The 23,622-nt window shown below is 36.2% G+C and overlaps 1 long non-coding RNA gene across 1 annotated transcript; it reads right to left on the reverse strand.

Annotated features, from left to right (window-relative positions):
- Positions 1-872: 872 nt before the first annotated feature.
- On the reverse strand, positions 873-13,247 carry LOC131382428 (uncharacterized). Its single transcript, XR_009211911.1, has 3 exons — positions 13,088-13,247; positions 1,868-2,036; positions 873-934 (listed from the first exon to the last, which is right to left on the reverse strand). It is a non-coding gene; the product is annotated as an uncharacterized LOC131382428 (long non-coding RNA).
- Positions 13,248-23,622: the final 10,375 nt, after the last annotated feature.

The following is a 23,622-nucleotide window of genomic DNA, read 5'->3' on the forward strand; positions in this document are numbered from 1 at the left end:
CTAGTAAGTCTTCTTAAAGATAGCCAAATAAAATTTTTTAAATCTATTTTTTTGAAAACCAATAAAATGTAATCTGTGGTTAATGTCGAGTAACTTCCCTATGATATTCCTTCTTACTCAAGTTTCAGTCAGTGCTTGGTTTAAAAAAAAATAGAAGCTGCTCTACGTGTCTATGGTAATACATGGAATGAGAGGCATTCACAGTTGTGGGAAATGCGCGGAGTGAAAGGCGAGAAGCTGTCACTAACTCTCAGCCTGCAGGATGGAAGTGGTGGATCTCAAGAGCTTGCTTGGGAGCTGCCACAGAACTCAAGTGCTTCTAGGAAGTTCCAAATGACTACTGTAGCCAGCTGCACTGAGATGAGTGGTTCCCAAGAAGCCGTATCAGCTAAAGCTGCCTATAGCACCTAAGTAAATATTTTGCAGAAGTTCACCCTGAATTTCCTTGAAACTTCACATCTGATATGTACTCATGTGTCTGGGTGAATCTGCCTCCAGTGAATATCATCATTTTCTTCCCTTTTACTTTCTGAAGTTCACAGAAGTGACTGTCAGTGATGGAACTAACTATACAGGAAACCACACAGGGAAAAGGATTCTGGAGAATGTGGTTCTAGTCTTCTCTTCTGCAATGCAGAGAAGACCACCAATGGGAGTGGCAATGACGTTAACCTGACAACAGTTAATCCAGCACAGTCCACTCGCATTTCATCTCAGCATCCCTTGACACTCTTTTATCCACATTTAAACTTCCGCCTACTTCTACCACCAACAAATCAGGATTTTAATATGACACATATTCCTCATCTGACCAGAGCCACGCTCACCTTCTCTGGAACATGGGAGGCTACAAAGGCCCATATGTCACAATTTCCGTCTCTAAATCATGTTCATTTCTTTCTTAGCCCAGTCAAATCTCTCTCTCTCTCATATCCTGTAACATAAAGACCAGATTAAAAGGTTAAGGTTATGAATGCAATATAGAAAATAAGGTAGAAGACTTGCCTTTTTACTTCACAGTGATCAAAATGAGCTATATTTGGACTTGATGAAGCAACATCAGGCAGCATGTAGAGATCTTGGACATTGAGTTTGAAACTTTGACCACTTGGGTTGTTTCCTTTGGGGAGGATGAGTGTATTTGCCTGCATTAAGAAGAGTAAACCCAATATTTGGTAGCCAAAAACCAGGTATTTTGTCATTAGAGTTTGTTATCAAATATTTCTGGTCCACTTGAACAAATGGTGGGATTGCATTCCTTCCATGCTTATAAGTAGGTGTGGCCATGTGACTTGTTTTAAACAATGGAATGTGAGTGGAGATGATGTGTGCCATATCTGTCTGTGAGCTCCAAAAACCAGTGCAAGATGTGCCATTCTTTCTCTTTCTCTGTCCCATGGATTCTGGCAATGCTATACATACAAGCTGCTCTATGAACCTGGGTTTTAGAATGGGGATGATGAGTAACAGAGCCTGACTTAGGCTCTGATGAGCATACAATGTACAGAAAGAAAAACATATTTTACTATATTAGGCAACTGAGATTTGGGTGTTGCTTATGATTGCAGCTTAATATATCCCATTCTGAATAATATAGTCAATAATTAACTATAAAAATAAATATATTTACCAAGTTTAAAGTCCAAAGCTTTTAAATACATGAAGAGCAAAAGTTAGAAAATGATCTTGACATTTAATGCAGCTTAGAAAAGAGAAGGACATAGAATTGGTTTAATAGATTTCTGACTCTATCAAGGTTTTATTAGATAGCATATAGGTTCTACCAAAGTCCAGATTATGGGTCATGAAGGGTTAAAAATCACCATGGTGGTGATCTACCTGTAAAGTATTTGGAAGTACTACTTACTGGCAATTTTCTGTCCTGGAGCTCATGGCAGTGACCTGAACCAATCAATTTGTAAGCATAGGCCTAGCACTGTTCCAGGTGCATGTGGACATAGAGAAGTAGAAGTCTTATTTTTCTTGTAAAATTTGTCCAAAATCAGGGTATAACTAGGATTAAGTCACCAACTTCCCTGGGAGAGGTATATCATAGCAAAATAAAAAAGGAGACAAATGAAAGGGTCAGTCTGAGTTTTTAATATGGTGTTATTTAAGTTTTGAATTCTAATTTCAGCTTATGAAGAGTGGGGATATAATGACTATAAGTTTGTTGTAAAGTTAATATGTCAGACACAGTAGTTGCTCGATAAATATGTTGGATTTTTAATATTCATCTTTGTTAATTTTATTCTGAATATGCATATGGGGTGTTTGGGATCAGAGATGGATGGCTTAGTAATTACTTAATAGTAAATAACAAGTATATAAGCCTCCTTGCCGCACTGCTTGTCCTCAGGGCAATGTAATGAGAATCAATGGGATTTTTTTCCCACCTGAGTAGCCAGAAAGTGCATAGGCAATAAATGAGAAAAAAAACTGACTTTCCTCTGCTTGTGAATGGAAAGGAGGAAGCTGTCTCCCTCCACTCCTAAAAGCATCTTTTCGGAACTGTGATGGGCCTCAATCCTAACTTTCATTTGATGTTGTTATTGACTGAATGCTTTAATATATCTATAGACATATATTTACATCAATTATATATGTTAATTTTTCAGCAAAAAAGGGTGGTTAACTTTCCCAGTGTTTTTCAATAATGGATAGAAAGCCTTCAATCACCCAAGTCCCATGGAACAACCTTTTCCTTCTTAAAATCCTATTAACTGTTTGGCAGAATTAAAAATAAGAGTTTCAGCAACTGACCATGTCTAGAAGGCAGTGATGTGTGGCCATGGCAATAGGGCAGTAGCTGCAAGATGTTTTCTTCTGAATCTAACTAGAAAGTCATGGATCATGAGAAACCCTTTTCTAGACAATGTGAAATTGAACAGGAAAATACACTCCAATTACTGGCCTACATAAATATCCAAAGGGAACAAAGAGCATCAGTCAGGAGGCTATTGTCTTCCTAATTATGCTTCCAATTGGAAATGGCAGCTTGTTTTCTTCCTCACATAATAGTTCTCTAAATAAATTGTCTTCTCCCTTTGTCTGCTGTTCTCTTGAGGATTTGGTTATATATAGGGATAAAGAACTTGTGGTTGTGAAAAGCATGGGTTATGAGCCAGCTAGCTTCCTATGCCAAGAGAGAAAGCGGGAATGAACACTGAGGTTATGACATGTTGTAAACCTGATACATTTAGCAATTCCATTTGTTGTGATTTGGGTGCTACAGAAGACTTTTATAAATTTTATGTCTTCTCTGATGGTTAGAATATTGACATAGTGTACTGCAATGAATAGCTTTGCTTCCTGAAAATCACATATGGAATATTTGATAATACCCCTATCTTAAATTGCCTTGGTATTTCTTCAAAATAAGAATGTATCTGATGGAAATTTAAGAGAAGAATGTTCATTAGTATTAGTTAACTCATACCATCAATTTGCTTTGTTTTTATCCATCATTTTTTACAAAAAAAAATTTTTTAACTTTAAAATTTGATACTGAAATATTTTTTCTGTTTTGCTTAATGACTTTCTTTAGTTATGAATTTCTTCCATTTTTGTGAATATTACTTGGTTTAAGCTTTGCCAGTGAAATACCATCTCAATTGTAAGGTAAAAAATTTAGATAATTGCCATCAAATATCTAGGGTTGGATTTTGCATGACTAATCTCTCCCAAGCTTGTTTGTTTATTTTTAGTATTTTAGTTCTATATTCACAGAATTTGCTTTTATTCTTGAAAGTGGCAATCAACTGTTATTTTCTGTGATTATGGTTATAATATTAATCATTATTTTGGTTGTAGCTAATTTCTGTTCAACTAAGCACCTTTCTAAATTGTTTTTAATTTCCTAGGAATGTAATTTTTAATATTTGTTGATGTATAGATACGTCCTTAGGAAGATTTGTTTTTGTGGTCTAAATGGTCTTATAAATCTTTTATATCAAAAGCAAATGGTAGATGATCCTTGGTAGATTTTTATCTTCAAAATACCCTGTCTTTCAGTATGAATAATGACAAATGTAATGTTTTGACAAAGTGAAATTACAAAAACTAAAGACGTATCATAAAATACTAAGAAGCAAAAGCTTGAGACACCTTTAAATAAAAGTTACACAAGCTTAATTCTCAAGAAAGTTGACTCTATCAATGTCATTTTCCCGAGAGGTAACTGTAGCATGGAATATATTGTGATAAATGAAGTCATTGATCTAACATGGTACTGTCAAAATGGAATACAAACAGTAAGTATGTTATTAGTTGAAACTCTTTTCTAATTATTTTGATATTTTTTAAAACTTTTTTTTTTTTTTTTTAAGTATAGCTAACTTTCACTCTTGATTGATCACAAAGACACTTGCCTGGGCCTGTTCATGTTGAAACAGGCTTCCACGTAAAAGTATAAATGCGCCTAATACATCTTTATGCTGGAATATAGAAGTCTGTGTTAGAAACACTTTTTTCCTGCATGTATACAATCTGAGAAGAGGACAAAAGCTGCTACTGGTTTAGCAGTGTGATTCTTTTCAATGGCTTTGCCAGTGGTGTCTGCAGAAAGGAAATAAATTGAGAACAATAATGTTAGTCTTCAGCAATCTTGTTATCTTTCCTCATTTAAATTTTAGCCAGATTAGAGTGAAGATTTCCCAGGGAGATAGAGCATCAGCTGTAGTTTTTGCACAAATAGACTACACCTACAGAGAAGAAAAGGGAGCTCATCAAATGCTAGACATGAATTTGGTTTAGAATTTTGACTACTCTAAAGAGAAAACGATATAATCAATAACCTCAGGGTTATTAAGAATTAGCAAAATCTTTCATTTTCCCCCCTTTCCCACTTGTGGTTATATCTTAGAATCTGGACTCGCTTCCTCAAACTTAGGCATTTCTTTTCTTGATGGACCATGTCTAACATGGTGCCCATATATCTTCAAATTCAGAGTGAAGATTTGGGTTTCTGGGCAATCTGTGCACTTTTTTGAAAAATTTCTTTTTTATTATACTTTAAGTTCTGTGGTAAATGGGCAGAACGTGGAGGTTTGTTACATAGGTATACATGTGCCATGGTGGTTTGCTGCACCCATTAACCCGTCATCTACATTAGGTATTTCTCCTAATGCTATCCCTCCCCCAGGCCCCCACCCCTCGACAGGCCCCGGTATGTGATGTTCTCCTCTGTGACACTTTTTATAAGGTAAAACTCTCTAGATTCAATTAATGATTTATGAAACACATAACTTGTTAAAGATCGATGGCAAGAATGACTATTGGTTTTGAATTTGACATGATAAAACTGCAACTGATCAGGTAGAAAGTAAAGATCAGTGTGAAGGCACACCATTTTTGCTCATAGGTGTTCCTACTGTTCTAGAACAGGCCATAAGCCATTCACAGATGGGGTGGAATACATGAGAACACCTGATTGGTTAGTGATGGGCAGTAGAGATGAAGTTCTCTTTCCATACATTAAACCCCAGCTGGGGTAAACAGAATATTCCCTGCTCCCCAGTAAGTATGTAAGAGTATGTGATGACTAATGTAGATAAGGCATGACATTTTCATCTGAGATTTTTGATCATCTTCATAACTGGCTAAATCTTTTCAGATATCATGTCAGGTTCACCTACAACAATAACAAAACAAATGAGCATACTCTGCCTTTGTTAAATCAAGTGTAATGAAACTCATTTGCCTAAGAGTTGGAATAGGGCTGTGTTAGGAACTAGAGTAATATCTAAATTTTAATAACAATGGATACAATATAAACAGGCCTACTATCTCTGTTAGTTGTTGGCAACTAATTAATGCCTCTTGAATTTTCCTGTAGCCTGATCTAATTCAGATAGGCTAATATATAAATTTTCTTCTGTCTTGTATGTATAAATAAGGCCAAATACTCAAGAAAGCAATTAGAAAACTAATGATGGTGTTTAAATAATGCCATATAAGCCCCATAATGCCCCATAAAGGGAAATGCACTTTGAGGGGCTCAGTAAATAACTATTGTATTTTGTACAATTGAAACAAGTTTTTAACCTTCATAAAAAACAGGTCCAGTGAATTAGTGCTAGATTTAGCTCTAGTAGAGAATGTACGAATTCACAAAAATGGATCAGACAGCGTTCAACTCTTTATTAAAATATTCTTTTGTAGCATTTGAAAACATCAAGGCAAACTCATGTGGCACGTTTTCCTGGTTTTCTTTACAATGTATTAGTGTGATAGATATGAGAACTTCACATAAAAATGCAGGAATCGTAAAACTTTTTGCTCACTAACCCTGACTATCAGTTGTCCAGTTATTCCGGAGTCACAAGCCTTGACTGTGCCGGAGATTTTCTTTCAGATGTACTTTGAGACGAATAATGTTTTGTGTGATGAATCTGCTGTTTGTGTTTTGAAAATGTTTATCTGGTCAAAGGGTTTTTTGATGGAAGGCAGTGGTGATGAATCCAGATGAACTGAAAGCTGCTAAGCTTTTTTGCAACTGACAGGGTGGTTTTTGATCTTTAGCTTTGTATAAAAGGGATCTTTTCCCAGAGATATTCCTTAATAAAATTAGCTAAGTATATGTATACCTGTGTGTGGATGTGAGTGTGTGTTATACTCTCAATAGTGAGTTATGGAATAAATGTCAAATTTGCTTCATGTTCAGAATATAAAAAAAATAGGCGAGATCAGACTATGGCTTACACAGGGTCACATGTGCTACATGTTAGTGATTAACTGTTAGTCACTAACTGAGTTTGAAAACTGAAGCAATAGTTTGTGTACTTGATGTTATGTTGGATAGATCCTTAAATTTTTATGGATGCATTCACAAGCTTCAGATGCACATTTTATTTCAGAAGAGAGCATTGCAATGTTTTTTGTCATTTTTTTTTTTGCCAAATCAACCCAGATTTGCAGGGAGTTTGTGTAGAACATAGTCTGTAGTTTAACTGGAAAATACATTGCAGTTTTTCAAATAAGTTATAAATTAATCAAGATTTGAAGAATCTCTATTAGTTTGCATTTTTATAAACTATACTGGGAAATGATATGTAGTTTTTGAAGCATGTTCTGCATCAGTTGTGATATAAAACTAATAAGATGGAAAATTACTTTGAGAAGAAAGCAAGTTCTGTATTAGGTAATTGGCCCTTTTTATTCAAAATTATTCAATAAGTGAAGGACAATTGGGAAATTCAGCATTTATGATGCTGAAATAATCTCTCTTTATACAGAAATTTTTAATTTAAAGAGTTTTTTTTTTACTGTGTAAGTAGAATATATTACATGGAAGCAAAAATCATAAACTTATCTCAGAATTTCTTAAAGTAAGCTTTATCAGGCACCTCATACACTGAATTCACATTTTAACTTTTACTATCATTATTTTTCTTCCTGGGTTTATGGAAAATAAGATTTTCTTCCCTTTAATTTTCTCAACACTAATTTTATCCTGAAATGTTAACAAGTTTCAGAAAGACAGAAGTTTTGAAATGTTTAGACAAATATGATATTATTTTAGAAAATGTGTTCATTGATGTATTAATTTTGTACCACCCTGAAACAATTAAGGTAAATTGCTAATAAATTTATGAATTCTACATGTTATATGCATATCCATATGGAATTTTTATTCAACCCAATTTCTGCACAGTAAGTTGTCAATAAATTTTCATGAAGAATGGTTTGCACTCAGATTATAATAGAATCTACTACCTAGAAAATTTGGTCACAAGCATGAAAAGCCCCCTCCTCTTTTTACTTTCTTTCACTCCAATCTGGTCTTGCTGGTTAGTTGGTGACAACTTTCTGATGATGCTGCTATTAATGTCTTCTTGCTTTTGTTAGCTGAAGTTTGTTTTTCCTGGCCAACCTACTTATTTTGTATTTCATTTCTCTCCCCAAATATCCTTAGATCTCTGCTAATTATTTTCCTTCATCTCTCTTCTATCCCACCTCTTCTTCAGAATTGACCTCAGTTTAGCTTAACCTGAAATACAAATGTGTAAACCAGTATTTTCTGCCTCATTTTCTTTCATCTGAAATATATTTATCAGCCAATACATATTCCAGTTATCCAGCTCTGAGTATAAAGAACTTCCACTGTCCCTCCCACATGCTGTGAGTATAGGAATTCACAAATACCTGTGGTTACTAGAATCCTAATAATGATAATAATAAAACAGTTAATATATATTGAGTATTTACATGCCAAATCTGCACTAAGTGATTTATATGGATTTGCCATATTATTCTTCCAGCCATATCATAAAATAACTATGTTTATCTCCAATTTATAGTCTAGGAAACTGAAACTTAACATGATCCACCCAGCTAAGAATTGGCAGAGGCAATGTTTGAATCAGGGTTTCTGTTCTCTAGAAACCACATACGTCTGTAGAAAGGACCCATGTCCCATAGAGAGGCAGGATATCTGACTAGTTTAAAAAATAATAAATATGACCTTCAGACTTACTGTCTATAGGGATCCTCACTCAATGACCACATCCAAATTCATACTTTATTAAGTGAATATTTTATTATTTATTTAATAAATATGTCAAGTACTATTGAAGGTATTGAGGTGAGTCATGAACAAAATTGATAAAGTCATGAATATCATGCAGCTTTCATTCTAATGGACAGGACAGATGGTAACTGCAAACATATATGCATTATGCCTGGCAGAAATAAGTTCTGTTAATACAAATTAAGCAGGATAAAGGGAAATAGAATTGTGCAGGGGACTAACATTCTCCCAATTTATTCTCTGATACAGTGCCATTTGAATAGAGAACAAAATAAACTGGGGGTGAGCCATGAAAATATCTAGGGGAAGAGACTCCCAGGTATAAAGACCTTGATGCATAAGCACACTCTGCCTGGTGCTTAGGATAAATAAGGAGGACCTTGAGGCTGCATTAAAATGAGCCAGAGGAAGTATAACAGAAGAGGTCAGAGGAAGAGAGGGGAGCTAGATCATATAGAGTCTTGTGGGTCATAGCAAGCTCATTAGAATTTACCTGGAAAGAGCTGAGAAGCCCCATAAGGCTTTTTGACCAGATTTATTAAGTATCTGACTGCTGTATGGAGAATCAACTCTAAGAAGGCAAGAATCTGCAGAAAGCCATTGTAATAATTCAAGTGAAAGATACATGTGGCTTAGAATAAAGTAGTGGTGGGCTGGGTGCGGTGGCTCACACTTGTATTCCCAGCACTTTGGGAGGCCAAGACTGACGGATCATGAGGTCAAGAGATTGAGACCATCCTAGCCAACATGGTGAAACCCTGTCTCTGCTAGAAATACAAAAATTAGCTGGATGTGGTGGCATACGCCCGTAGTCTCAGCTACTTGGGAGGCTGAGGCCGTAGAATTGCTTGAACCTGGGTGACAGGGGTTGCAGTGAGCCAAAATTGCACCGCTGCACTCCAGCCTGGCAAACGAGCGAGACTCCGTCTCATAAAAAAAAAAAAAAAAAAAAAAGAATAAAGTAGTGGTGCAAGTGGTTAATACATATACACAATACACACACATTTGCATACATACATAAATATAAATTTTGTGTTGAAATGCATGTATACAAAGCACACATCATAGGCATACATTTGGATGAATTTTTTTTCTGCTGGGAATACTAGTGTAACTAGCTCTCACATTAAGAAGGAGAACATTATAGCCCTAGAAACTCCCACATGCTAAATTGTAGTCATTACATAGGCCACTTTGGCAAAGATAAGCAGTGTTCTTACTTGTTACGACAAGTTCTTTAGTAAAAGGACCAGAGAGCAAATTTTTAGGCTTTACGGACCACATGTGGCTTTTGTCACAGTATTCTTTTCAGTTATTTTGATAGTTTTTATATGTGTACAATTATATGCTAGAAACCATTTATGCCATCAGAAATTTGAGAACCTTGCTCTTCACTCTTCTACCTTCCAGAAAAATAGACAATTTTGAGCCCAAAATCTTTCATTTCCAACTTGTGAGCCTTAGTTTGAGGCAGCTTTTGGTCCAGAGACTTTAGATTTTTTTCCAAAAAGAAAAGTTATCTTCCCCATTCTCCTTCCAAGACATATATGGACTCTGTGACTCAGTTTTGTCTTCATTGAATTATCCTAGCTATCAATAATGAATTGATCAAAACAGTGAATGATAAAGTCTTTACAATTCAAATGCTATTCAAATACTGCTCTTATTTTAGAGAATAAAGCAATAGCTTCACTCAATTCAGATTGCTCAGAGGCTGCAGCAGTCACTTGGAGAATCAGATGTTGGAAATACCAGAAGCCTGTCCAACCCCATGATAGTCTTGATCTAATCCAGAAGTATACTTTCCACAGAATCAATATTTTAAAATACTGTATTATCTGAGAAAAGGAATAGCTGACTACCAATACAGTTTTAGATAATTAGAGGGGTTCCCTAGGATGCTGATTACCACTTCACCAGGGATATAGTAACCATATCTAGACAGTAATACACTTGCTGCAATTCCCAGCCAAATACCACCATCATTCTTCACAGAACTAGAAAAAATCCCAAAACTCATATGGAACCAAAAAAGAGCCTGCATACCCAAAGCAAGACTAAGCAAAAAGAACAAATCTGGAGGCATTGTGTTACCCGACTTCAAACTATACTATAAAGCCATAGTCACCAAAACAGCATGGGACTGGTATAAAAATAGGCATATAGACCAATGGAACAGAATAGAGAGCCCAGAAATAAAGCCAAATACTTACAGTCAACTGATCTTCAACAAAGCAAACAAAAACAAAGTTGGGAAAGGACACCCTATTCAATAAACGGTGCTGGAATAACTGGCAAGCCACATGTAAAAGAATGAACCTGGATTATCATCTCTTACCCTATACAAAAATCCACTCAAGATGGATCCAAGACTTAAATCTCAGACCTGAGACCATAACAATTCTAGAAGATAACATTGGAAAAACCCTTCTAGACATTGGCTTAGGCAAATACTTCATGACCAGGAAACTAAAAGCAAATGCAACGAAAACAAAGATAGATGGGACTTAATTAAACTAAAAACCTTCTGCACAGCAGAAGTATTACTGAGTTTCAGGAATGTGTGAGGCCAGTACCCTTGTTGAAAGGGATCCCTAAGTTAACCCTCAGGTTCAATGATTTGCTAGAACTCAAAGAACTCAGAAAATCTGTTTCACTAATGGTTATGGCTGATTATAGTGAAAGAGCACAGACTAAAATCAGCAAAGGTGAAAGGCTAATAGAGCAGAATCCAGGAAAGGCTAAGTTCAAGCTTCTATTAATAGTTGTCCTCTCCTAGTAGAGTACCACAGACATCACCTAATTTTTCCAGCAACAATCTGTAACAACACAAATGGGGTGTTGTCAACAAGGTAAGCTCATCTGAGACTTGATGTCCAGGATTTTATTGGAGGTTGGTCAAATAGGCATGGCATGCACATGAGGCTGACCTTAGTTTCTCAGCCTTCAGCCCCTCCAGAGGTCAAACTGATATCATGTGGCCCAGGGCCCCAACCATAACTTGCATTGTTAGCATAAACTGCCTCACATGGCCCAAGGCTCCAGGTGAACAAAGACACTCTTATGAGGTACCATATTCTAAAGGCTTAGAGGCTCCTAGGAGCCGTTCAGGGTCCCATCCTTTCTTTGGAATAGGCAAGGTTTAGACTCCTCAGACCTGCCGAGTCAACCTGTCCCTGCACAAGCATATTTTATCACTCAAATTTAGGAGATGTAATCTTTATAGAAGATCTCTTCCCATAAATTTCCCAAGCAGAATAACTCCAATTTGAGGCCACAATTTTATCCCACATATGAAAGAGCTATCTTTCCCTCTTCTGGTTGAAATTCACTTATCTCCTGTCTACCTCCACCAAATTATAGCATGTTTTATTCTATGAAATGTTTTGCTTTTGCTATATTATTCAACATTTGAAGGCTCTAAAGAGCTGAATCAGTCAGATATTGCTATGTAACACACAGCCACAAATATCTCTGTGGCAAACAATACTAAGCATTTCTGTCTCACCCTGGCACCTGTGAAGTGGCTATAATTATTTTGCATCTGTTAGAAGCAGCTCTGTTCCATTTGTCTCATTTAGAGTTCCCAACTGGAGGGGTAGCTGCTACCTGGGGTTCGTTTTTCTCATGGCTTTAATAGAAGCACAAGATGAAAAGCATAAGTGCTTAACCATATTTCAAACCTCTACTCATGTCACACCTGTAAATATGCCATTGGCTAAAGCTAGTCATATTGCCAATGCCAAAATCTAGGGACGGAGGAGTACGTGTCACCAACCATGTAAGGCCATGGCAAAGGAATGGATGAATAATAATTCTATAGGTAAGTGAAGAATTGAGAACATTATTTTCTGTACCTCCGAGGACATAGTGCAATGGAAAAATTTAGGAAGTTTTTCAAACCCTGGTTTGGCTACTTGTTTATATACATAGATGCAGTTACTCAACGTTTTCATTACTTGGTTTTCTCATCTGTAAAAAGGAAATAAGATAATTATTCAGAATTTTGTTGTGATGATTACGGGTGTTATATAAGAAGTGCCTAGCTAGCACGGAGTCCAGATAATAGGTACACAATTAATTATAACATAATTATATTGAAGATGTCTCAGAGCTTCCTCCTCAGAAGCACTAATGAGGTTAATAACAACTGATATTTATAGAGTATCTACTATAAACTCACTATTATCCTAAGAACATAACAGGTAGAAACTCTTTCATATGATTTGTGTGTGTGTGTGTGTGTGTGTGTGAACAAAAGAAGGTGAGAAAAGCTAAGAAACATGCCTAAAGTTAGCTTTCATTGTATCTCAAAGTATCTCAAAACCAACTGGCTTAAAATAACAATTGTTTATTTTGTTTATGATTTTATGGGCCAGCAATGAGAGCTGGACTCACCTAGGTTGCTTTTCTGGACTCATCTGGATGCAGGCATGTATCTGCAGTCAGCTGCCTGGTTGGCTAAAGCTACCTTTTCTAGAATGGCCTCAGCTGGTATGGCTCATCAGTGTTCCAGTGACCTCTCATTGTCCAGCACAAGAGCCTGGGCTTATTTACCTGGTAGCTGGGAAGGGTTCCAAGAGAACTAGTGGGAAAGCTTGCTTGAGGCCTGGGCTTCTGATGTGTCGTCACATTTACCTCTTTCTATTAACCAGAACAAGTTACAAGACCAGTCCAGACAGAAGGCAATGGAGAACAGAATCCATCTCTTAATGAGAAAAGTGGCAAAGTCACATTGCAAAGAGCATGGAGACAAGAAGGAATAAAGGATTATGAGCCAATTTTGTAATTTACCACAGTCTGCCTCTGGCCACAATTTTCACCTTTCTGCCCGTGCACAACATCCTCTTCCTTCTCATAAAATTCTCATGGAACTATGACATCAGAATTCTAGAATTCAGTTATCCAGTTAAAGTTGAGAGGAAGCCTATCAAATGTAAATGTTTTTGATCCAGAGAGTCATGAAATTTAAAAAAATATATGTCCCATAAACATCCAACCTACAATATTAACACAGGGATAGGGTGATAAATACTGCCATTCTGAAAGAAAAAAAATGGGAGGTACATAGAGTTACTGGTCCATTGGAAATTTAAAATATAGGTAGAAAAATGTTAGGCTCCCCTACCTGGGAGTAGTAACTATTCGTTACTACTTTTTGGGGGTGGTTTCCCACTTCTTTGTTCTTCATGTTTATTGGATCTTGACTCTGCTCTCTAGAACATTCTCTCTTTTTAATTTCCTTCCTTAGCTTTTTGAAAAACATTCTCAGTCGACCTCTGGATCATAGGAAGTTGGAGCCACAGAGACCTTTTTGCAATTTAAGTAAAATCATTCTTTCAAAATTCAGGTTGATGGCATTTTTATAAATTCAGTTTCTTCCAAATCATGGTGGACTTACTATGAGTTTAATTTATGTGCACGTCATTTGTTAGAAAGTCATACCTGATTGTTTTCAAGACATGCCTTTCTGTATAGACTTATTTACTCTGGGATTGGGCTTCTGTGAGACCATACTCTTACGAAGCTGAGGAGCTGTATTTTTTAGTTTGAGAGAGAGCTAGACAACATATAAATTCTTTCAGATTTCTTAACAAAGGATTGCAGAGCTACGCACTTGAATTGATTTTTTTTCTTCTTGATGCCTCATTTTACTTTGAGAATTTTTACTGGATGGAAAGACAGAAGATACGAAACAATTATATTTTCCCACCCAGAAAATTCTGTCCCCTCTGTGTTCCCTCAAAATTCTCCTTGCAAGCTGGCCATGTCTTTATTTAGACCATTTCTTTCTTCTTGTACCTATATGTAGCTAGGACCAACCATCTGACATTTCAACATTCTGTGGAGGTCTCTTTAGCCAAAATCAAAAGTTCATTATGTACACTGGCCATCTTTCAAGTTTCTATAGGCAACACTTTTGACAATGATTTTATTCTCAAAAATACAGATCACCATTTTTTTCCTAACCTCCAATAACAATTTGATTTTTTTTTCTCCGCATTTGCTAAGAGTTTGTTTGCCATTTTTCCATCCTCTGCTCAGTGCTTACTGCCAATGGCACTTATTTTAGATTTTTGTTATGGCAGCACCTCAATTCTAGGAACCAATTATTTCTGCATCAGTTAGCTTTTGCCATGTTAAAAAAATCACACAACTTCGCAGCTTAAAACAACCATTTCTTTTATTTTTTAGCACATAATCCTGCTGGTCATTAATATGGACTGGGCTCAGCTGAGCTTGTGTTTGCAGTCAGCTGCCAGGTCAGCTGGGGACTACAGGTCTAGAATGGCCTCAGCTGGGGCTGCTCACCTTGGTTCTGGGTTTTCTCATCATCCTGCAGTTGTTCTCATGGTGACTGGTCAGAGTTTCACAAGAATGAAGAGAGGCACGCTAAGGTTTTTGGGGCCTAGACTTGGAACTAGCACACCGTCACTTATGCTGCATTTTATTGAGCAGAACAAGTTACCAGGCCAGCCAAAACATAGGAGAATGGCAAATGGACTCTAGGTCTTACATTGTAAAAGATGTAGATATTCAGAGTACAGAAGAATTAGGGATCTTCTTCCAATATACCATACCTCTTACTATTAGTAAATTTTGTTACCATTACTATTTTCTCAAAAACACTATTACATTTTTATTATTCCATGGAAAAGCATGACTGTGGCTTCACCAAAACTTTTCTGCTTCCTTGAGCATAGACACTAATTTTCTGACCACACAACCTGCCCATGTATGTATTAGTATCCAACTCCAATCCAGATCCTTCTCACTGGTCTACTTGTCTCTGTAGGCAGCTCCTAATCTGACTTTTGCCTACCGACCTGCCTCTATCTTTGTACAGCTCTAACTGGTTGAATCCAGACCTGTAGACTTGCTTGTCTTTGGGTGGCTTCTGATCTTCACCCACCTTATAAGCAACAGCAGCACCAATCAGCCTGTTGTTGGAAGGAAGGCCCACCCACATAACTTCCGCACGCCCCACCTCAGTGGTGATCATGTTCCACAGTCCCCTCTTCCATTATGCACCTTCTTCTGATCAGCTCCACTACTAAAAGTAGGAAAAATTTGTTGAAAATATGAAGTTCTTCAAAAGCTAGCTGTGCAGAGAGGAGAAATACAGCTCCTACCAGTTCAATGGTGTTAACTCCATGAGTTAGGCCCAAAGACCTTTTTTTCAAGCCCAGAAATTGTTGTAAACTAGATGTGAGGCTTTGATTATTTCTTTGACTTTCAAGTCTGCAATCTTTATTATGTCTGATTTTTGTCCTTTCATTTGTGGTTTTATGGACAGTTCTACAAAGGAAATAATGAAACCTACTTGAGAACATTCAAAGAAAATGGTGAAGATACAGAATTACACCAAAAGGCCACATGTTCATTAGGATGGAGAATAAAATCACAATGTGTCTCAAGATCTATTTAAAACTCCATTCTATATTTACATATGAATACTTGCTTTTTCTCTGATTTTTTTTGAGAGCATAAAATAATTTTGAGATGATTCTGAATGTTTTCAGTTAAAGAATTAAGAGCACAAGAATCCTTTGTAGTTCACATAAGCACACACGCACACATACACACATACTAACACACATTCCTCTTTCTAATCCACATTTGTTGGTCAACAGTATAGATGATGAAAAGAATATCCTCCCTCATTATATCAAATAGCTCCACCAGCATGGCTATGAATTTCACCCTGAAATAAGCAACATACACACATACATGCACACATGCATACATCCTTCTTTCTATAAGTAGAAAACAGCCCTAATTTTGATTCGATTCAAAAAAATATACTGTTACAAAATTAAGAAATAATTGAGCAGTAGTTTTGAGAGTTGATAATGCAAAATCAATATATTATACTTTTCTTACTGCCCTTGATGTAATATTTAGCAAACCAGTATTTATTATTGGAATAATGGTAACACAATTGACAACACACTGGGATAAATGGATATGTTTAGTTATATAAGTTATGGGAATTTCCTGTCATACTAGTACACCCACTTCAATTTGAGCTCTACTGGAAAAATCAATGCTTAGAAAATGCGAAAGGGAAACAATGACTACAACAATTTTTTAAATGTCTAAGATATTACATGGTTTTTTTTGTAAGCAAAACTGAATAAGGATAGCTTTATTTCCTAGAAAAAGCTAGATATACTCCTAAAATAAAGTTCCATATGATTTAAAAGTAGATTCTCATTCATCTGTGTTCTCTGGCCTTTATTAACATTAAGCAAAATATGTAATAATTTGAAAATAAAAATTGAAGAGTTCAACTTTACAACGAAAATACCTCGAAATAAAATCCTTTATCCCCGTGAAACATTTGTTTTGCTTCATGCATGTTAGTTCATAGGCTTTCCCCCTTGAGTCCCCAGTGTAACATTAAAGAGAATTTAAACATTTCTTTCTCAGCATGGAAGCTTACGAGCTGAATAAGTTGGTAACATGAGCAGAGACTCACAAGGTAGTCCTCCCTTCCCACCTCAGACCAACTTGCAGATTTACATTTGCCTGTATCAGACCTCAGGATGGTATCTAGTCAAAATCTTTACTTGTCCAAGAAATTGTATCATCCAAAAAATAAACATACTCTCTAATCTCTTCGCTGTAAAGTAAACGAGCTTTCAGAACAATTTTGATTATACAGAGTTAAACTGAAATGCCTTAAAGTGTATAACAAAATTAGTTTAGAGATAGTGCCAAAGGTTGATAGGTGAAAGTCAATATGGCTCTTGTCCTTTGGTGAAGACATGGAACACAAGGTTTCAGGAACAGAATTAAGCTTCCATTTTTGGACGTATGATGGAAGCTATGTCTTATTCATGGAGGTCATAAACTCAGGAAAAAAAATCAATAATTTTTGGAATTCCCTGAGCCATGAAGCAATACACTTCTGACTAAGAAGAATCACCTGCTGTGGAGATTTGGTCTGGACCTGATATGTTTGCACTGAAGTCTTCTCTACTCAGATCAAGAAAAAATGTTTGAATGGGGGTGATTCAATTCAAAGGGAAACACAGTGAAGCAGTTTGAGAATTCTCTCATTTTGGCCTGCTATACGTGATACATAATTTTTGGGTTTTTAAGATTCTGTTTAGGAAAGATATATAGAATGTAGCATGCTATAAAAATAACTGGATTAATTGGTACATTTTGTTATTCCACTTCTTGAGAAAATGGAATCCAGATTCTAATTTTATTGACAGTTATGGCATTCCAATAAAATTCTCAGCATGGAAGCTTACGAGCTGAATAAGATGGTAACATGAGCAGAGACTCACAAGGTAGTCCTCCCTTCCCACCTGAAGGTGGGAATCAATTTTATAGTTGATTGATATACCTACGTAGATTTATGTAACAAATATTTGCCCTAATTTTATGATATACAGTGGATTCCATGTGAGAAAAAAAAATCTACCTTAAAACTGCTCTTTGTAGCTTACTAAGAGATCTATTTTCTCCCAAATTTACATAATCACAGAGAAGGAAACTATTCTAGTGTGACTAATTGTAACAGTAATCTGTCCTGTTTTGGGAGCATGCTTTTGTTTGTCAGATATACCGTACAATATTACAGCTAGCTATCTCCCCCAACTCTCCACTCCCTAGAACGAGCAGCAGGTTACAAATAAATTCGACCTGGATAAGAATCCAAATATAAAAAAGGAATATTACCACTTTATTTATAAAGTACAAGTTTATTATAATAGTGATATTTTGATAAACTTCTTGTATCAAGAAGAATTATGGGCTGGGCATGGTGGCTCATGCCTGTAATCCCAGCACTTTGGGAGGCCAAGGAAGGTAGACTGCTTGAGCTCATGAATTTGAGGCCAGCTTGGGCAACATGGTGAAACCCTGTTTCTACAAAAAAAAATACAAAAATTAGCTGGACGTGGTGGTGTGTGCCTGTCAGCCCAGCTGCCTGGGAGATTGAGAGGAGAGGATGGCTTGAGCCTGGGAGGCAGAGGTTGCAGTGAGCCCAGATTGGGCCACTGAACTGCAGCCTGGGTGACAGAGCCAGAGAACTTGTCTCAGAAAAAATACCAAAAAACCAAAAAACAGAAGAATTATGAAATTTACTTAGTTATATTTCTTTAATTATTTTTAGTCTTAAACCAGGAATGTTTTATGAATAGATTTAAAACACTTCAAAATGCATTGTTTGGTATTGTAGAATGTGTCTTTACTAGTGTTAGTGTGTCAGTGGTTGATAAGGTGCACATAGGCAGCAGTTTGTTTTTCTTGTAGCTAAACATGATTACTACAAATGAGGAAAAAATCTCTTCAGTTCTTTCATTGGACTTCATGATTCATTGAGTAGCATACAATGAATAGCACCAGTTTTTATCGGCATATCTTTCTAATATCTTTATATCGTGAAACAAGTAGCTCTGACAAAAAGTTTTTTAAAAATAATATATGTCACTATAGACATCTCTAGTTACTATTTTAATAAACTTAGAGCAGATATTTACACTTGCTCTATTATGAATGTTGGTTAATATAGAGAAATTTGCATAAAATAGTATATTCTTTAGATCTGTTAAATTTTGTTTTTTAAAATAATATACCACTTTGTCTTTATAGTAGTTTGATGCTGTCGAAATAAAAACAAATCCTGTTGAAATAAAAAAAAAGGTTGGATCTGTCCACCTCAACATTAAGAAAATGCAGAGTGAATAAATCTCATAATATGTCTAACTTTTGCATGTAAATGGCTTCCATTGAGAACATATAAATTAAATAAAATATTCTTAGATTTTGTAGGAAAAAAATCCTAATTTCTTATTAGAAAGGATATGTAGAGAGAGGCAAATCTGAACCAGAAGGAAGCAGGGCTTGTTGTCAGTCTTGATTATTGCCTTGATTCCATGTTGAAATTTATTTAATATGGGTTATTATATTTAATTATTAATGCTTGATATGTGCTTACTATGGATCAATCACTTTATAAAAATTTACCTTGCATAATAAACCTCAAACCTATACAATTAAAAGTGTATTAAAATGAAACTTCCTTTACTTTCCTTTTGGCTTATTAGATAAGATTAGCACTTATCTAATATGATAGATAAGTACCCACCATTGCAAAGTGAAAGTGAAGCACCAGATGACCTTGGGAGGACAATCCAAAAAAGTGACTTTGTATAAGTTTAGCAGTTCTCAAGCATCACCCACCTTTAGGCTATAGAAATGGAGGCTAAGGATTGCACCAGAGGGTTTAGACATTAAAGACATGAATTCTTTGAAGAGAATATTCATGACTATGCATTTCCTCCTTTTACCTCCTGGGGATATTTGTTGGGAGTTTTCACTCTGATCTGAAGCCAAGTAAAAGGGGTCTTAGGGAGATTACTAAGAGTTTGACATGCATTCTTTAATTAGGAGGCTGCATAATGGACCAGTGTTTTAGAAATGTCAAGGCTGACTGGGTGAAGAGGATCTGAGGATGCCACATGGCAAGCAACCACCTTTCCTTGATAGCAGGACAAAGAGATTCTTCTATGAATGCAGGTAGGCCATATGTGTTAGTTTTTTATGCTGCATATGAAATTTCCACAAACATAGAGGTTTAAAACAATATCATTTATTATCTCCAAGTTCTGTAGGTCAGAAGTCCAGCTGGTTTTTGTTGCTTTTCTGCTCTGTGTCTTACGCAGCTGGAATCAAAATATGGGCCACAGGTTCTGATCTGCAGTTTCTGGGAAAGATCCTACTCCCAAGCTTGTCTAGGTTATTGGCAAAATTCATTTCCTTGTTTTTATAGCACTGGGGTCCCCATTTCTTGCTGGTTATCCCAGAGACCATTTTCAACTCTTACAGGGTACTCTCAGGTCCTTGCCCTGTAGGTACCCACATCTCAGCAACAGAGAATTTCTTCCACGTGGAATTCCTCTCTTGCTTCAAATTTCTGACTACTGCTTCTCTTATCAGCCAGGATAAACTCTGTTTCTAGATGGCTCATGTGATTAGAATGGGTCTACCTGGAAAATCTCTCTTTTAAATAATTCAAAGTCAACTAATTAGTAATCTTAATTACATCTATAAAATCCCCCATCTATAAAATCCCCTGTTCATACAATATAATATACTCATGATATCTGATGATATTTAAAGCCCAGAAATTAGGGGAGGAAATCTTGGGCCATTTCAGAATTCTGCCTACCATACGATGTGGGAGGAAGCTGGTCAGGGATAAGGCAACCCCAGCCAAAAGAGGCTACAGTTTTAACACTGGGTGTTCTAGATAATTAATGAATATACCTATTTGCTTGATAAAATAATATGCGTATATTCTCTAGTTCCTGGAGTTGGAATAAACAGTTGCATATATACTGATCATTTTTGTAGATTATGCTTGAGTCATTTATATGCTTAGATATACGCTGTTAAATTGCTAGTAGAAGCATGGCTTAATCAGGATAAGCTTAGTTATGCTGTGAAAACAAATAGCCCCACACTCTTAGGTACTTACAACTGGAAAGGTATATTTCTTGATTATACTGCAAGATCCTTCTCAGAGCAGCAGGGGAGGTTGACTCCTTCATGTTGTTCTCATTAAATGACCAATATCACAGAGCAGGCACTGTTGGAACATGGTCTTTCACTGAGGTGGGGGGTAGGCAAGTTGTAGTAGAATATGTAGCATGTTATTTCTAACATTTTGTTGGTTAAAGTAAGTCATGTGGCCATGCCCAATTTCAGTGAGGAAGGAAAGTGCAATCCATCCAGAACCGTAGTCTTGCTAAAAGCTCTAATGACTGTCTCAAAGACAATTTGGAAAAATCACTGAAAAATTAAATATGTATAGCTCTTGACCTAGTGATTTCTAAATGAAATGAAATCAGTAGTTCAAATTATATTTATATTATGGCACAAGCATAGTTCTGTGTTATCTGTAATAGTGAAAATAAGAAAATACTCAAGTTGTAGAAAATTATATTAGATCCATTCAGTGGGATGCCTTGCAGCCTTTCAAAAGTAAGATGTATCTGGATTAATATGAAACTATTCCAAGGTCATACTATTGAATAATAATCAAAGTCTATGTGTGTGAGATGGTGGTGATGATTATGGTGGGTGTGTGGTGGCGCCAGGGATAACACACACAAAGCACTTACAATAGTGCATGGAAAAAATAATAGTAGTTAACACTCGTATGCAATTTACTATGTGTAAAGTGCTCTTCTAAATGTTGTACATTCTTTAAGTCATTTGATACTCATAACAGTCATTTGAGGTGATATTCTCAATTTTCAAATGAGGAAATTCACATACAGAATATATTCATGAATAATTGCTAGAATAATATTTAAGAGAATGCAAAGAAAATGTATCTCTGGGGAGTGGGACTGAGAGATATAATGGGGCTATTTTATGATTTACTGTGTTGCTTTCTGTTGCTTTTAGAGTTTTTATCGTGATCACATGTTACTTTCATAGTAAAACTCTGGTAGTAAAAATATGATGACGATGAGCCAGTGGGAGCTGGTCCACTCTTGCTAGAGTGTGTTTGTGCGTTTGCACCCTGACAAGAGAATTTTTTCCTGTGGAGAGAGAATATACAAGACATAAACACTCAACTCCACATCTTCCCTTTTTCCTAATGAAGGGAAGTCTGAGTTTGTCACTCTTTAGTCCAGATTGTCTATTTGGGGGTGATGATCCATGGTAAGTTCTGTTACCGTCCAATATCTCCCCCTCTTGTAGGGTGCTACATCACTTGTCTATGACAGCAGGCTTGGCTAAGTGCTGGCTTTGGAAGTGACATGTACTGCTTTCAAACAGAGGCTTTAAGAGTCACTGTGACGCTCTCCTCCTGCTCTTTTCTGTTTCCCATGGGAAGAGCAATATAGAGACAGGGGCTACTTCTTTAGCCAGGATCTTGGAGAGGCAAGAACCTAAGTGCAGTTGTAGGAATATGTAACATGGATGAGAAATTAGAGATGAACTTTTCTTATAGGTAAGCCACTGATGCTGAGCCGTTTGCTACCATAATATAAACCAGTGAAAACTAATATAAGATCTCATAGAAATAATAGGTATGCAGAAGTCGGGAAAATATACCTTCTGGACATCTTCTGGAATGGGGGCTCTGGGACATTTCAGCATTTTGTGCTTTTTTATTATTTTTGTGTTATAGCATTTTGCTCTTGGATCTTCAATACCTGACAATCTCTATTTTATTATTATGAAAGAAGAAAAATGTGTATTGTCCTACTGCTTTAATATTGGCAGGCTAGTAGTGGAAGACTTGTGACACAATTTCAATTTGATTTCTCTGATTGTGGAAGATTTACTTGTTCTACACAATTTGATTTCTCTTTCTAATTGTGGAAGATGTACTTGTTCTACACGTCCTGTTATTGAAGAAAGTGGCAATATTACAGCAGTATAAATAGTTGTAGTTGTATTTCCTTTTCAATAGTTCATTTCTCTAAGCTTCTCACTTAATTGCAAAATGTTGCAATCACTTTATCTTTTTAATTATCTAAATTAAATCATGAAGTAAAATTATCAAGGTTTTTCCCTAGACATTCTGTTATTTCATTTCACACAAAATACTTTATATAAATAAGAACTTGCAAGTTTGTAGTTTGATGTTAACTCTAAGGAATATCCTGCTTTAATGATTGATTATAAGAATAATCTGTTTTATGTCTCTATTCCAAAGGTCCATTTAGACACCAATTTTGTAGCTTAAAATGATACACTGATTTCTGTTGGTTTGTTTATTTCTGTAGTTATACTATCCATTGCAGCACTATTAAAAACACTTCTGGGAGGAAGAGTATTTGGGGGATTGTCCTTGTCCCTAATCATACTGTACACAAGGCAGCACTTCAGAAGAACTGTTGACTGAGAAGAAGGAGGCAAGTCTACTCCAATATATATTTTTAAAAAAATCCAAGCTATCTAGAGAAAATATCCTTTATTGCAATCAATCAGTAATTAAGTCCCTACCCCACAGTACAACCTGTTGAGAAGGCTGCCCTTCTCTCTTCCACATTATATACAGGCTCTAAGCCCCTCTGTGGCAACTGTTTAAAGACTAATCCTTTTATCCT

This window comes from Hylobates moloch, unplaced genomic scaffold (genome assembly GCF_009828535.3).
Source record: "Hylobates moloch isolate HMO894 unplaced genomic scaffold, HMol_V3 SCAFFOLD_24, whole genome shotgun sequence".
NCBI lineage: Eukaryota > Metazoa > Chordata > Mammalia > Primates > Hylobatidae > Hylobates > Hylobates moloch.